Source organism: Arachis hypogaea, chromosome 4 (assembly GCF_003086295.3).
Source record: "Arachis hypogaea cultivar Tifrunner chromosome 4, arahy.Tifrunner.gnm2.J5K5, whole genome shotgun sequence".
NCBI classification, from domain to species: domain Eukaryota; kingdom Viridiplantae; phylum Streptophyta; class Magnoliopsida; order Fabales; family Fabaceae; genus Arachis; species Arachis hypogaea.
Genome location: NC_092039.1, coordinates 83,037,121 through 83,050,376, shown reverse-complemented (window position 1 = coordinate 83,050,376; position 13,256 = coordinate 83,037,121). Strand labels below are relative to the sequence as shown.

General features: G+C 38.0%; 1 non-coding gene across 1 annotated transcript; it reads left to right on the top strand.

Moving 5' to 3' along the window:
• The first annotated feature begins 413 nt into the window (after window positions 1-413).
• LOC112798647 (small nucleolar RNA R71) lies at window positions 414-520 on the top strand. Its single transcript, XR_003200250.1, has one exon. It is a non-coding gene; the product is annotated as a small nucleolar RNA R71 (small nucleolar RNA).
• The last annotated feature ends 12,736 nt before the right edge of the window (window positions 521-13,256 follow it).

Here is a 13,256-nt window from a genome sequence, read left to right as displayed (position 1 = left end):
AGTTATAGGTTTTGGAGTATGGGTCATGGATTTGTCTAGGTGAGTTTCCAACATAGTTGACTTGTTTCCAGTCACCTTCTTCTCCTATATTCACTCCTTCTTGAGTTGGTGATGACGTGATGACTGCTACAACTTGGTTTTCCTCCACCTTCTTGGTGAGATCTGCTAGCTGCTTGGTGATCATCTTATTTTGAGCTAGCAATGAATCCATGTGGTTCAGCTCCATTACTCCTCGAGTGTTACTTCTTTCAGAGACATAGAAGTAGTCATTCTCAGCTACTGTGTCAATGACATCTATGGCTTCTTTAATGGTTTTCTTCTTGTTTAGAGAGCCCCCTGATAAATGATCTACAGCCTTCTTTGACTCATAGGAAAGACCTTCATAGGAAATGTGAAGTTGAACCCATTCATTGAACATATCTGGTGGGCATCTTTTTGTTAAGTCCTTGAACCTCTCCCATGCCTCATAGAGAGTCTCACCATCTGTTTGCCTGAAAGTCTGCACCTCAGCTCTCAGCCTGTTAATTCTTTGAGGAGGGTAGAATCTTGCCAAAAATTTGTTCACCACATCTTCCCAATTTGTCAAACTCTCCTTTGGAAATGATTCGAGCCACTTGGATGCCTTATCCCTGAATGAAAAAGGGAACAACAACAGCCTATAGACATCTGGGTGGACTCCATTAGACTTCACAGTATCACAAATTCTTAGGAAGGTGGTTAGATGTTGATTGGGGTCTTCTTGAGCACTTCCTCCAAATGAGCAGTTGTTCTGAACAAGGGTGATGAGCTGGGGTTTTAGTTCAAAGTTGTTAGCATGTATGGTGGGCTTCTGGATGCTACTTCCACAGTTTCCTAGATTTGGATTGATGAAGGAGCCTAGAACTCTCCTTTCTTACCCAGCATGATTTGCAGGACCTTCTCTAGCATGGTTGTAAGCCTCTTCTTCATGATTGTTTTCCAAGTTCTCTTTCATGTTGGATTCAAAGTACTCTTCTTCTTCCTCAGCACCAACAACTCCTTTCCCTCTTGCTTCCCTCCTTAATCTCCAGAGGGTTCTCTCAGGTTTTGAATTGAAGGAAGTTGAGGTCCCCCCCTCTTCTCCCTGTCATACAACTAACAAAACATGCAATAAGAGATAAAATGAAGAGGTTATTCTTGTTAGAGTGATTATTAGTGTGAGTGATGCAAATATTCAAACAGTTAGTGGGTTAGTGGGCAGAATTGTAGATAATAACAAAGAAAGAAAGAAAAACAGAGAGGGTATAGAGGATGAGGACGAAGTTAAACAAAGTGAAAATAAATGACTGAATAAAGTAAATAAAAAAGGAAAAAAATGCTCAATCTAGTGAGCTTCCAACTTAATCATTGTTGATACAAAATCAATCCTCAGCAACGGCACCATAAACTTGATGCACGAAAACTTGTCTCTCAACAAATTTTCCTTCGGCAAGTATACCGAATTTGTATCAAGTAAAAACTCACAATAGATTGAGGTCGAATCCCACAGGGATTGATTGGTCAAGCAACTTTAGTTGGAAGAGTATGCTAGTTAAGCTAAACTGAGTGTAGTTTGAGAATTGCAGAAAATTAAATGGCAGAAAAGTAAATAGCAGAAAATAAAGTGCAAAATCTTAAATGGGGATTTGGGGTAATGAGCATGAAAATAAATGACAAAAAATGAAGAGAATGGGTAAGATCAGAAATGGGGAATTCATTGGGCTCAGGAGATGTTGTATTCTCCAGATCAAGTTCATTTTCATCTCTTCCTCAATCAATGCATCTATTGATCTCCTTAGCGATCTTAGGTGATTAGATTCCAATTTCTTGGTATTCCAATCTCTCTAAGCTTGAACAATTGCCCAATTCCTTGATTTAATTGCTCATGGGAAGAGATGAAGTATGGTCACTGATTATACCACATGTATTTCCAAATCAAAGTGTTGGGAGGATTACATGTCACTATATCCGCCCAGACCCCAATTTGGTCCAACATGAGAAAGCATTTCTAGCATGATCTCCTCATCCCTTTTCCAAGGCTCAGAGGAGATCCAATTATGGAGAGTTTCTTTTCCAAGATAACTAACCAATTGAATTAAGATCGAAAGCTTTCTAGTAAATCAAAAGAGAAGAAAGAAGAAGAGAATGAAAACTATAATTGATCCATCAAATTACAACAGAGCTTCCTAACCCAATAAAAGGGGTTTAGTTGTTCATAGCTCTAGAAATGAAAAATGGTAGAAACAAATACATCCAAGCTAAAAGTGTAGAAAAGTAAATATACAGAGAGTAGTTCTCCAAAGTGCCAAGCTTCTCTATAGTTCAAAACTACTCCTATATATACTACTCCTCTTGATCTTCTAGTGAGTTCTTCAAGTCTTGGATGTGGGCTTTGGATCTTGAGTTGAAGCAGTTCCAATCTTTAGTGGGCCCAGCTTGCAGAGAAGTATGAATTAGGCATGGGCGTTAGTGAAGTTAACGTTAAGTGACATTGTGGGTTCGAGAACGTTAGTGGAAATCACAATTTTCACTAACGTTCCAACCCCATATAGCCTACGTTAACTCCAACATTAGTGGCACTAACGTGACCACTAACGCTGCCTTGTAAATCTTCGCTAGCATTATTGGGACTCACCTTTCCCAATAACATTGGCTTATAACCCTTCGCAAATGTTCTTGGGACTCACCTTTCCCATTAACATTGCCTTATGCCCTTTGTCCCTACGTTAGAGTTCACGTTAGTGTAAGTAAGGTGGCTCTTAACGTGGCTATGCCTCACCTTCGAGAGCGTTAGTGACACTTACCTTTGTCACTAACGCTCAAAGTGCCCCTACTCTCCACATTAGGGCTCACGTTAACTAAGTTAACGTGGCCACTAACGTGGTAGTAATGCCATCTTCCAACGTTAGTGACAAAGGTGAGTGTCACTAACGTTGGGTCATCAATCTCAGCTCTACGTTAACTTTCACGTTAGTGGTCTTAACATGACCACTAACGTGGGCAATGCTAGTTGATCCAACATTGGTGACAAAGGTGAGTGTCACTAACGTTGGCATTGTTCCTCTCTTCCACGTTAGAGTTCACGTTAACTAAGTTAACGTGACTCTTAACGTGGCTCATTGCCAAATCTTAGAACGTTAGTGGTGTTCACGTTTACCACTAACGATGGAGCTTTCTTTTGTCTCCACGTTAACTACCACATTAACTTAGTTAACATGGCAATTAACGTGGGCTTATGATGGCTTCACGGGCGTTATTGGTGATCACTTTTCTCCTTAACGTTGCAAGCTATTTACCATTTCACGTTAGTGGTCACGTTAACTAGATTAACGTGAGTACTAACATGGTTCTTCCTTGCTTCCTTTGTCCTGAAATCAAGCAAATAAAGTGCATCAAAGCTCTAGCCAAAGTCATGAGATTATGCATCATCAATTTATCATTCAATTCTAGCAAAATCCTCATGAAATCATGTGAAATTCACAATAGTTGCTTGAATCAAGGTGTAAGTGTATTTTCATCCAAAACTTGCCTTATTCACTAAGAAAATGCATGAAACTACCTTAAAACAGTAAAGATCAGTGAAACTGGCCTAGATGCCCTGGCATCAACATCCAAGGTAATATTCAGTTACTATAATTACTTCTAATTCTTAACTTATTATCACAAGACATGGCTCCAAGTCTACATGAATAAGCATAAGATATTTCCAAAAGCAAATTATACATTGACTAATTTCGAAACCATCTGCAACAGGACAAATTATACGTTGACTAATTATAAAAAGACACAAATTCATACTCATTTTTTAACTAAAAAAACACAAATAGAAGAACCATCTATCGCAGACCAATAAGATTCCATGTTCATATAATTTTTTTTATAACCACTAACCCTGTATGCCAACGCAACTCGGTGGCGAGGTTGTAAGCGGCGATGGCTCAGGCTCCACAAGAAAAACAAGGGCCGCGGTTGCTAGTTGTATGTCCGCACTGGGGTGGGTCTTCAACAGCTCCGTGCGATGTGGCGGAGTAAGATGAGGAATGAATGCAGGACCGACAGTCACATGCAGCAGAACCAGCAGCGCAGGGGTGGGTCTCCAATAATGGCATGGGTTGTTGCGGAACGAGTTGAGGAGTCAATGAGTCTTCGTGGGAGCTCAGCCTGTGACATGCAGCATCACTGTGTGGCGCAGTTATGACTTCGAAGCGCCTCTGTTTGGGTCGACGACCGACGTTCCAACAGCGCTGACATTGGTTAACGGCGGCGCTGACTACAAGCAGGAGGATTTGATCGGCGCTAAAAGTGGAGAGGTTGGAGAAAAGAGGCTGCATGATAATCCTGTGTAAAATAGGTTTATATTGGTGACCTTGGATAATTAGAGATGTGGCTTTTTAAGCGAATTGAGTTTTTTAGTCCAGCCCATCAAAAATTGGCAAGAGTTAGCAAAATCTATATTGGTAACGTAATTATTAATTATTAGACCAACCAAATTGATTAATTGGCAACCTTTTATCTTGTCCCTCATCAAACTAGTATCAAGTAAATTATTGTTAGGTTGTATGTTTTAAATTGGTCCTGATGGCATGGAAAAGCCATGAATAGTCTTTATTGTTATGCCCTTAGATCGGAAATGTATTAAAATTGCAGTTAGCATTCAATGATTGAGCTAAAAGAAGACTATGACTGGAATAATTCTTCATGGTCGAGTATAAACACATTCACAATTATTGCTCTTTGAAAAATGAGGCTTCGAATTGCCACGTCTCTTTAAAGCGACAAACACACATTGTTGTGTATTTGTGTGTGTCAAGTATCTACTGACCAAAGATAATAATAAATATCTTTGTGGTGATGCTATTGGCGTCTAATTCATCCAGCATCATATGTGAGCATGAACATTAGAACACGGCATATCACCATCCTAGGACCTTTCTAGATTCTCTCTATCCACACATGGCACTTGGGATGGGACCCCATAAACAATGGGACATACACACTTTCGTCCTCCAATTTCTACTATTTCTAATTTTTTGTCCTAAAAGAAAATTATCATATTGCATAAACTTTTTGACTTTGAGAACTATAGTACTAAACATTATTGATGTGGATTTTTATAACGTGAGATCGAGCAGAACAATTATAAGCATAAGAGTCGTGAATTTCTTATCTTCTCTGCACTAAGTAATGAGGTCATCGAATTATTAATCAACAACTGCAATGATCGCATCACAATCATGTTCAAATCACAGCCCGATTCGTGTTTCCACAAAATCCTCCGGATTCTGAGGAAAACGACATCCCCGACCCGGAGGAAACCCTGAAAACGACATGTATGTGCCATGTGGCTTCTGCTTTGCCACCCAGCAAATGCGTACAGATCACGGGTCGTCGTTTTGCGCTCTGCCACTACGGCTTTTGCCATTTAGCCGCAGACCCGCCGGACACATACATGTTTCTGCCCAAGCTAAGCAATGAGTAAACAGTAAACACCCAAGTTGCAAATTTTATATAGATTAGTGATTACTTTGATTTTTAATTTTTTTTGTTATTATACTATATTTTGCCAAGCATGGCTTGCAAGTTGTGTTTTCTTCATGAAATAATTGTGGTGATAATAGTTTCCCGTTATGGTTTTATGGAAGAAAGATTATACGAGAAAACTTGTTATTCATAAAAGTTATTGCAGCAGATTTAAAAAATATTTAAATTTATTCGAAAAGAAATTCTATTGTAGCCAGGATGTTTATGTAAATATAGAAATGAAAGAAACTTGGATATATTTTTATTTTTACTCATTAAAATTTTTTAGAATTGAATGTTAGGTCTCTTATGTGATAATAGTTTATGGTAGGAGATATTTATATATTTTTGTTAGAAATAAATCTTATGCTTTTTCTTTAATTTATAAGTGTCATTTGACTTTTTTTATAAATAAAAATTTATTTTTTAAGAATAAATACCGTGAGTTACACAATTAAATATTATTAAAATTAAAGTTATAGATTTTTTATATTTTGATAATATTTTATAAAAAATATTGTTATTAATAAAAAAATACTGTTTTAATTTTAGTAATATTTTTTAAAATACAATAACTACTGTAATGATCGTAACATAATTATATATATATAATCATGTATATATTATCACTTTAGTTTCTAGCAATAAAATGTTTAATTAATTAGTAGTATAATACATGAAGTCTTTTAAACAATAAACATGTACCGAATGATAATATAAAAATTTTTATATATCAACATATAATTATATATTATTTATTTATCGATTCCTTTTACGAAATATATAAATACCCGTAGAGGTCCTGAAAGGTTATCTCAAAATATATATACAAAGGATGGACGGATTAGGACTATACTATAACTAAGAAGATTAATTGAATGATATATGGACGTTAATCCTAAAAGTCCAAAACCTTAATTTAAAACGTGACTTTATAAACTTCAAAAAATAATAAGAAAGGGCAATGATATTGTTTATTACGTCTCTCTACTAGATTTACTTTTAATTTGCCATAATTTAATTGTATGTAAAGCATTGTATTAGTTATGAGTCTTTGAGGGATTTGTAAAAAGTCTAAACGTCAAGTTCACTGATCTCGTTATGATAATTCAAATTAATGACAAGTGGTCACGTGGTGATGATATAGTACAATAAGAATAAGTTCTGTATAATTTTTGTTTAAATTCAATTTGCACACTCAAAGTTTATAACTTTAATAAAAATATAGAAAAAGCTCAACATCCATATAAAGATTACATGGATATTATTCAAGTACCTTTCACTCTACGCGATTTTTCCCATCCACACACTCGTTTGTTTTACACGCGTTTTATATAACGTATATAACGTAATCCTATTTTGCGTGATCAACCTTTTTCAACGTTCCATATAACATAAACTTTTTTCTTCTTCTTCTTCTTCTTCTTCTTCTTCTTTAACCTAATTAAATTCGTTCTTCTCCTCTATTCGCGTTTTTCTTCTCTGCATTATGGATCTGGATTGACTTCAACGTAATTAGCTTCGTCGTTCATCTTCTTCTTCGTTTTCTTCTTCGATCTGCACTTCTGAATTGAAACAATGAATGAATCAACTTCAAATCAGTTGAATGAGTACGATTTGGATAATTCTTCCGAAACGCATAAATTTGATGAGGTTTGGATTATTGAATTTTAAATTGAATTCAATGGAATGAAATTGCTAATTTTATTTGAAGTGTATTAAATGGACTGAGGTGATCTATATCTGAATTGAATTGAATTGAATTGATAATATGTAATCCTGAGTAACTTTTCTGTTCGGTAAGTACTAAAGAGTTGATTCACCATATGTATGTGTTCGGTTCGGCATGCAGAAATGAGTCTAAAAATAATTAGACGAATATATTCTGTTTTGTTCCCTAAGCACTATAATTATTTTACCGTAATTAAGATTTCAGTTCACCATTATTAAGATTTCGGTTCACCGTGCAGACCAGCTGCGCTATGGATGAAAAATTTGTCCTAAAGGTGGATGGTGGACGAAATTGTGATCATCAACAATGGCTCCAATAACTTGGTAGCGCTCTCAAACATAAATCACACTTTATCACAACTCCGCACAACTAACCAGTAAGTGTACTGGGTCGTCCAAGTAATACCTTAGTGAGTAAGGATCAATCCCACAGAGATTGTTGGTATGAAGCAAGCTATGGTCATCTTGTAAATCCCAGTCAGGCAGATTTAACTAATTTAAGAGATTATTGGTTTTTCGAATAATAATAATAAATAAATAGAAAATAGTTACTCATATAATTCAATGGTGGGAATTTCAGATAGGTTCATGGAGATGCTGTCTTACTTCTGAATCTCTGCTTTCCTACTGCTTTAATCCAATCTTTGTCACTCCTTTCTATGGCAAGCTGTATGTAGGGCATCACCGTTGTCAATGGCTACATCCCATCCCCTCAGTGAAAATGGTCCAAATGCTCTGTCATAGCACGGCTAATCATCTGTCGGTTCTCGATCAGATTGGAATAGAATCCCTTGATTCTTTTGCGTTTGTCATCACGGCCAGCAATCGTGAGTTTGAAGCTCGTCACAGTCATTCAATCACGGAATCCTACTCGGAATACCACAGACAAGGTTAGACTTTCTAGATTCCCATGAATGCCACCATCAATTCTAGCTTATACCACGAAGATTTTGATTAAGGAATCCAAGAGATATGCGCCCGATCTAAGGTAGAACGGAAGTGGTTGTCAGTCACGCGTTCATAGGTGAGAATGATGATGAGTGTCACGGATCATCACATTCATCATGTTGAAGTGCAACGAATATCTTAGAATAAGAACAAGCGGAATTGAATAGAAACTAGTAGTAATTGCATTGAAACTTGAGGTACAGCAGAGCTCCACACCCTTAATCTATGGTGTGTAGAAACTCCATCATTAAAAATACATAAGTGATGAAGGTCCAGGCATGGCCGAATGGCCAGTCTCCAAAACGTCTAAGATCGCATAAACTGATCAAAGATGTGGTCAAAAGACGAATAATAAAATATAACTGAGACCAAAGATGTAACGTGGTCGAAAGACAACTAGTACAATAGTAAAATGTCTTATTTATACTAAACTAGCTACTAGGGTTTACAGAAGTAAGTAATTGATGCATAAATCCACTTCCGGGGCCCACTTGGTGTGTGCTTGGGCTGAACTTGATCTATCCACGAGCTGAGGCTTCTCTTGGAGTTGAACGCCAAGTTGTAACGTGTTTTGGGCGTTCAACTCTGGTTAGTGACGTGTTTCTGGCGTTTGACTCCAGAATGCAGCATGGAACTGGCGTTGAGCGCCAGTTTACGTCATCTAATTACGAATAAAGTATGAACTATTATATATTGCTGGAAAGTTCTGGATGTCTACTTTCTAACTCCGTTGAGAGCGTGCCATTTGGGGTTCTGTAGCTCCAGAAAATCTATTTCGAGTGCAGGGAGGTCAGATTCCAACAGCATCAGCAGTCCTTTGTCAGCCTCCTATCAGAGTTTTGCTCAGGTCCCTCAATTTCAGCCAGAAAATACCTGAAATCACAGAAAAACACAAAAACTCATAGTAAAGTCCAGAAATGTAAATTTAGCATAAGAACTAATGAAAACATCCCTAAAAGTAACTAGATCATACTAAAAACTACCCAAAACAATGCCAAAAAGCGTATAAATTATCTGCTCATCACAACACCAAACTTAAATTGTTGCTTGTCCCCAAGCAACTGAAAATCAATTAGGATAAAAAGAAGAGACTATACTATAAATTCTAAAATATCAATGAATATTAATTCTAATTAGATGAGCGGGACTTGTAGCTTTTTGCTTCTGAACAGTTTTGGCATCTCACTTTCTCCTTTGAAGTTTAGAATGAATGGCATCTATAGGAACTTAGAATTTCAGATAGTGTTATTGATTCTCCTAGTTAAATTTGTTGATTCTTGAACACAGCTACTATTATGAGTCTTGGCCGTGGCCCTAAGCATTTTGTTTTCCAGTATTACCACCGGATATATAAATGCCACAGACACATGACTGGTGAACCTTTTCAGATTGTGACTCAGCTTTGCTAGAGTCCCCAGTTAGAGGTGTCTAGAGCTCTTAAGCACACTCTTTTTGCTTTGGATCACGACTTTAACCACTCAGTCTCAAGCTTTTCACTTGGACCTGCATGCCACAAGCACATGGTTAGGGACAGCTTGATTTAGCCGCTTAGACCTGGATTTTATTTCCTTGGGCCCTCCTATCCATTGATGCTCAAAACCTTGGATCCTTTTTACCCTTGCCTTTTGGTTTTAAGATCCATTGGCTTTTTCTGCTTGCTTTTTCTTTTTCTAAAATTTTTTTTTGCCATTTTTTTTCTTTTTTTTCTGCAAGCTTTTGCTATTCACTGCTTTTTCTTGCTTCAAGAATCAATTTTATGTTTTTTTAGATTGTCAATAACATTTTTCCTTGTTCATCATTCTTTTAAAAGCCAACAATTTTAACATTCATAAAAAACAAGATAAAAAATATGCACTGTTCAAGCATTCATTCAGAAAACAAAAAGTATTGTCACCAAATCAATATAATTAAACTAAATTCAAGGACAATTTTCGAAATTTATGTACTTCTTGTTCTTTTGAATTAAAAAAAAATTCATTTAAGAGAGGTGAAGGATTTATGGAATTTATTCATAGCTTTAAGACATAGTTACTACATACTAATGATCATGAAGTAAAGACACAAAACATAGATAAAAACAAAAAACAGAAAAATAAGAACAAGGAATGAATCCACCTTAGTGGCATCTTCTTCTTTAAGGGCCAATGATGTCCTTAAGCTCTTCTATGTCCCTTCCTTGCCTTTGTTGCTCCTTCCTCATTGCTCTTTGATCTTCTCTAATTTCATGGAGAATGATGGAGTGCTCTTGATGTTCCACCCTTAATTGATCCACATTGTAACTCAAATCTTCTAAGGAAGTGTTGAGTTGTTCCCAATAGTTGTTGGGAGGAAAGTGCATCCCTTGAGGCATCTCAGGGATTTCTTGATGATGAGCTTCTTCATGCGTCTCTTGGGTTCCATGAGTGGGCTCTCTTGTTTGTTCCATCCTTTTCTTAGTGATGGGCTTGTCCTCCTCAATGAGGATGTCTCCTTCTATGATAACTCCAGCTGAGTAACATAGATGGCAAATAAGATAAGGAAAAGATAGCCTTGCCAAAGTAGAGGACTTATCGGCTATTTTGTAGAATTCATGGGAGATGACTTCATGAACTTCTACTTCCTCTCCATTCATGATGCTATGAATCATGATGGCCCGATCCACAGTAACTTCAGATCGGTTGCTAGTGGGGATGAGGGAGCGTTGGATGAACTCCAACCATCCTCTAGCCACAGGCTTCAGGTCCAGTCTTCTTAGTTGAACTGGCTTGCCTTTGGAATCTCTTTTCCATTGAGCTCCTTCCACTCATATGTCCATAAGGACTTGGTCCAACCTTTGATTAAAGTTGACCCTTCTAGTGTAGGGGCGTGCATCTCCTTGCATCATGGGCAAGTTGAACGTCAACCTCACATTTTTCAGACTAAAATCTAAGTATTTTCCCCGAACCATTGTAAGATAATTCTTTGGGTTCAGGTTCTTACTTTGATCATGGTTCCTAGTGATCCATGCATTGGCATGGAACTTTTGAACCATTAAGATTCCGACTTGTTGAATGGGGTTGGTTAGAACTTCCCAACCTCTTCTTTGGATCTCATGTCGGATCTCCGGATACTCATTTTTCTTGAGCTTGAAAGGGACCTCGGGGATCACCTTCTTCTTGGCCACAACATCATAGAAGTGGTCTTGATGGGCTTTGGAGATGAATATTTCCATCTCCCATGACTCGGAGGTGGAAGTTTTTGTCTTCCCTTTCCCTTTTCTAGAGGATTCTCCGGCCTTAGGTGCCATCAATGGTAATGGAAAAACAAAAAAGCTATGCTTTTACCATACCAAACTTAGAATATTGCTCGCCCTTGAGCAAGAGATGAAAGAAGAGAAGAAGAAGAAGAAAATATGGAGGAGAGGGGGAGAGGTGTATTCGGCCAAGAAGGAGAAGAGAGGTTTGTGTTGTGTGAAAATGAAGAAGAATGGAGGGGTTTATATAGTGAGGGTTGAGGGAGTAGGTTCGGCCATTTAGGGTGGGTTTGGGTGGGAAAGAAATTTGAATTTTGAAGGTAAGTGGGGTTTATGGGGAAGAGTGGATGGATGTGAGTGGTGAAGGGGTGATTGGGAAGAGAGATTGAGGTAATTGGTGAAGAGTTTTGGGGAAGAGTGTTTATTGGAAAGAGAGAACGAATGTTGAGAAGAGGGGAGAATATGGTAGGTGGGGATCCTGTGGGGTCCACAGATCCTGAGATTATCCTGTGGGATCCACAGATCCTGAGGTGTCAAGGATTTACATCCCTGCACCAATTAGGCATGTAAAATGCCTTTCCATGCAATTCTGGCATTTAAACACCGAAGTGATGCATGTTCTGGGCGTTCAACGACCATGTGCAGCATGTTTCTGGCGTTGAACGCCAATTCCATGCTTGTTTCTGGCGTTCAACGCCAACTCTCCTCAGGGTGCATTCCTGGCGTTTGAACGCCGGGATGTAGCTTGTTTCTGGCGTTCAACGCCAGATCCCTGCTCTATTCTGGCGTTGAACGCCAGCCAGATGCTCCTTACTGGCGTTTAAACGCCAGTAAGTCCTTCCTCCAGGGTGTGATTTTTCTTCTGCTGTTTTTGATTCTGTTTTTAATTTTAATATTTTTTTCGTGACTCCACATGATCATGAACCTAATAAAACATAAAAGAACAATAAAATAAAAAATAAAATTAGATAAATAAAAATTGGGTTGCCTCCCAATAAGTGCTTCTTTAATGTCAATAGCTTGACAGTGGGCTCTCATAGAGCCTCACAGGTGATCAGGTCAATGTTGTATAGTCCAAACACCAAACTTAGAGTTTGGTTGTGGGGATTCAACACCAAACTTAGAGTTTGGTTGTGGCCTCCCAACACCAAATTTAGAGTTTGATTGTGGGGGCTCTGTTTGACTCTGTACTGAGAGAAGCTCTGCATGCTTACTCTCCCTTGTTATAGAAGGATAGCCGTGTGGCCTAAACACAAGGTAGTCCCCATTCAATTGAAGGACTAATTCTCCTCTGTTAACATCTATCACAGCTTCTGCTGTGGCTAGGAAAGGTCTTCCAAGGATGATGCATTTATCCTCCTCCTTCCTAGTGTCTAAGATTATGAAATCAGCAGGAATGTAAAGGCCTTTAACCTTTACAACACGTCCTCTACTAATCCATAAACTTGTCTTACTGACTTGTCTGCCAATTGTAATGAGAATAAGGCAGGCTGTACCTCAATGATCCCCAGTTTCTCCATTACAGAGAGTGGCATAAGATTTATGCCTGACCCTAGGTCACACAGAGCTTTTTCAAAGGTCACGGTGCCTATGGTACAGGGTATTAAGAATTTCCCAGGATCTTGTTTCTTTTGAGGTAAAGTTTGCTGAACCCATGTATCAATTTCACTAATGAGCAAGGGAGGTTCACCTTCCCGTGTCTCATTACCAAATAACTTGGCATTCAGCTTCATGATGGCTCCTAGATATTGAGCAACTTGCTCTCCAGTTACATCTTCATCCTCTTCAGAGGAAGAATAATCTTCAGAGCTCATGAATGGCAAAGGAGATTTAATGGAATCTCTATGGT